The sequence below is a fragment of the Nicotiana sylvestris genome, chromosome 3, assembly GCF_000393655.2.
Source record: "Nicotiana sylvestris chromosome 3, ASM39365v2, whole genome shotgun sequence".
Taxonomy (NCBI): Eukaryota; Viridiplantae; Streptophyta; class Magnoliopsida; order Solanales; family Solanaceae; genus Nicotiana; species Nicotiana sylvestris.
Genome location: NC_091059.1, coordinates 31,412,719 through 31,416,942, shown reverse-complemented (window position 1 = coordinate 31,416,942; position 4,224 = coordinate 31,412,719).

Genomic DNA, 4,224 nt, shown 5'->3' with positions numbered 1-4,224 from the left:
AACCTCAGTAGGATTCAAGGATCATACACACTTGCTTATAATAATTTTATAAGGAAAGAGCAATGTGGACAACCTTAGTTGCTAGGAGTAGATCGTTTATGAAATAGTGTATTCATTTTACTTTAGATCATGACAAAAGAAAGAAGGAAGTGCCTTAACATACCTTAACCATGGTGAGTCCTTAATACCTCCCAAGCTACTCTTCAAACAACTAAACTCAATCTACCATTGCATAAGGAGATTCAAAATCAGTGTTGAATAAAGGCTAAGTCTGCAACTTAAACTTGTAGCTCGTTTATATAAATTCGGGCAACATATACCCTATAACAAGGTCCTCCTACAATACCATATACCAACAACAATTACAAGATAAATCCATCAACACATAATTATCAATAACAAGACACCATAAAACAACAACAAGTCAGAACTATTTTATGATGAGCAACAAGCTCTAATTGGAATTTGTATACCCCATATCATCCCTTATAGACTTTTTACTTTAACTTAATATTATCATTAACATGATAATGAAGTCATTCATCAATAATTCCAGCCTTATACCATCTATCCAAAACAAAGAAAATGATCCACAATGCCAATTATTCTTAATTAGTAACTTTATTCACTAGTTCATGTCTAGTTCATCCATTTAACTTAACCAATGCCAAGATAACCTTAAGCGCCTGTAGGAACATAATATAATTACCTCTTATAGTGGATTCAAGTCGAAATCGATGTTATATTTAGCTTACAACAGCCCAACACAACCCAATCAATTCATACAAAACACGACGACTATAGTACTGTCCAGCACCCCGAAAATATTACAAAGAATAACTAATCCATCATTTCGCCATTAAGTGGTGTTTATCCGCACCATTTATCCTCCAAAACCTCCATTAAATAGAAAAAAAATATACAGCCAAAAAGCTACAGAACATAGCCCATACAACAGTCCATTACAAATCAAATAACTCGAACTCACGACTTCTGATCGTCGTCCCGTGAATTCTAACTATTTTAAAATGCGTTAATCAACCTTACTAGATATTTAAGATCTTAGAAAAAAAAATTAGGCATTTTTATTAAATTCAAAATACTTTCCAAAACTCAAACTACAAAGAAAAAGAGAGGCTATAAAGCAATACTTATGTCATGGGGATCGTTCTAGTGTTATTGCTTCGTGATTTCGTGCCTCGGACGATAATATTGTTGGATAACCTTGTGGACGGATTAAGGGTGAGTTTAGGGGTCTTATTTGGTCGAGATCTCTGGAATTATGAAGAAAGAGACGACATAGGAAGATAAATATCTATTTTTGTTGAAAAGTCAAACGGTGCTAGTTGGCACCATCTCATTGGCCCTTTTTCAAACACTTATATCTTTTTATCCGGATTTTGTATGAATGAACGGTTAGGAGCTTTGGAAACTACATTCCAAGACATTAAATTTTGTATATAATATGTCCCAAAAAGATCTAATATAGCACACAAAATTTATTACTCAAAAAGCTCCATTACAAGGCAAATCCTTAGTCGGGTTTTCTATAATTTAAATCTGATTTTTCTCAAACTTTATACTTCATATACAAACATCATATCTAGTTATATCATGGCTTTAAATGCATTTAAATTATGATTAACAAGTATCATATTCATCTTAACTTACTTAACACTTCGGCAAACATCTCTTATCCTTATAGAAGGATTTCATCCTTTTTGAGATTATATTAGATAACCCTATAATGATAGTAACATCTGCATCATGGTGTGTAACAACATGTACCATTATAAAAATTTGTCCTTGAATATTAACTTTTAAATGCTTGAAAAAAATGGGACGTAACGTCAAATATACTTTCAAAGAGAATCTCATTTCTGAGCTTAAATTAAGTGAATTACGACGCACTTTCACGTACAAAACATGGGTTGTAATTTTACTCCCCCTTTGGAACATTCGTCCTCGAATATTGACTGATGCGCATCTCATTCTCATACCGTATTGCTCTTATGAATACTTTAATATTGTTCTTTGTCTTCTAGGCAATTTTTATGTGAATCAATTTAAAACCCAGGGCATTCCCCCCTTTAGGCCTATTATCACCTCGTGAATTATGGCCGGAGTTCTTCCAATCTCGTAACTATGACCACCTTCTATGATATATCCTATATGACTCTATTCTTTTATGCACAACTCGTCTCTCCATTTTCCTCCAGCTTTTATCCAATCTCTTGGCTTCACTTGTGAATAAATATATAGAACTTTGACAAGATGTCCCTCTGGTCATATAGAGGTATACTTAAGTTCTTCGCTTGGTACTTTGTTGAATGTACGACTATTGCTATATTTCGTTTTATAGTCTTGGTTATCTATCCTTATGGCTTTAATGCATCTTGGTAGGTCATATTGTATTACAACACTTACTTCAGCTTATTATTACCGAGGTGTGCTACACAAGTCCATGTTACTTTCTCATTGCTTGTCTCATAACCTACTGGCGCAACCCTTCCACATTAGAAACATATAATCGACCTCGATATCTGAGGACTCCATATGTAACTTTAGAGCTTCCTCTTCCCTCTCAGACTTTAAGTGAGCTTAGTCTATCTCCCAATCTTCATCTTAGAGTATTAGTTATTACATTATCCTTTCATGGTCTCTATGTAGCATCCATGATATAATATTCTAATAATTCAAGCCTTTGTCGGTGACGTGGACTTAATTCTTTCTGTTAACTTATACTGAAGCCTCTTATATCTGTATGAAGGTCAACATATATGATGCATGGATATAACTCTGAAAGATTAAGTGCGTTCACCGCGTAACTAACTCTGGGTCATTGATTGAATAATTCCTTGCGTGCCTTCTCTGCCTTCGTTAAATGTAAGCAATTATTTTTCCTTGTCATTCTGCCACTTGTTGCATGAATACTTGACTTGTCTTATTGCCTACGAATACTATAATTTCATGTACCTCATATGATCTCAAACATCACCTTTGATTTTTTGTTTTCCATTCATTGGCCACTATAGGCGCCACTTTCTTATGGAGTGTATACCATATTGTAGTGAGACTATTGTTACAAGACCATTTCTTCTTTATATCGTTATGCTTAAGTGGAAGCCTTCTTCCTTATTTCCTCACCTAGTCTTTCTTTGTCGTACTTAAGGAGACCTTTTGGATCTTGTAAAGTTACGATCTTGTTATACTGTATACCCAAAGGACTTTTCGATGTTCTTACTCGCCTACAAACATCCTTATTAAGGTACCTCCATGCCCCTATACTCGTATGGTTGATTCTAAACTCAGATTTTGATTGTCTACTTAGTGGAACTCTCCATTATTTCCGTAGCACTTATACAATTGTCACGCCCCAAAAACCGTGGAATGCGACCGGCGCTCAACCGAGTAAACCCGACTGAGAAAGCCTATTAGATTTCATTCTGCCCAAACTAGTTCATGAATAAAGAGGACATGGACTCCATTAATCACACTTTATAAATATTTCATTAACAACTTCCATTTTGTTTTCATCAGCCATTTCAACCATAGTATCCAAAATGTAAATTTTTTTACAGATATGAAGGAAAACATATTTGCCAAATACCAATATTTCTAATTTAATTCCCAATACCAAACACCACCCACAACCTGTCTACGGAGCCTCTAAATACAACTGAAGAATAATATGGAAATGCCTGAAACAAGGCTCCAACTATACCTCTAAATACAAAGTACATGATAAACAACAGTACAGGACCCTGGAATGAAGTGGGGCTCACCAAATTAGCTGAAAGGAAGATGCGTCGCTAGATGCGACCAACACTGCCTGCTATGGAACCACCTACATCCATTTAAAGATATAGCTCCCCCGGTAAAAGGGACGTTAGTGCCATCAAATAACACTAGTATGTATAACTAAACACCATCTAGTTAGAAAGAACTTTCCTACAAGAATAAAAAGGAAGTCATAAAGACAACAAAGTTTCAAATAAGCACCATGTCAACAATATAAGGAGGTTCACATGATTTTCACATAATTTCTGAAATTTTAGATTGAGCATCCCACACTGTGCATCATTATCCATTTTGCCACCACTTCTTTGAGCGGAGTCCGATCACGGCCCAATCGGCTAAGCCGTCTCCGGGAGATGTTACCATTATTTCATTCACACTTTCCAGTTTTAATCATCAATGCATTACAACCATGTGTATATATCA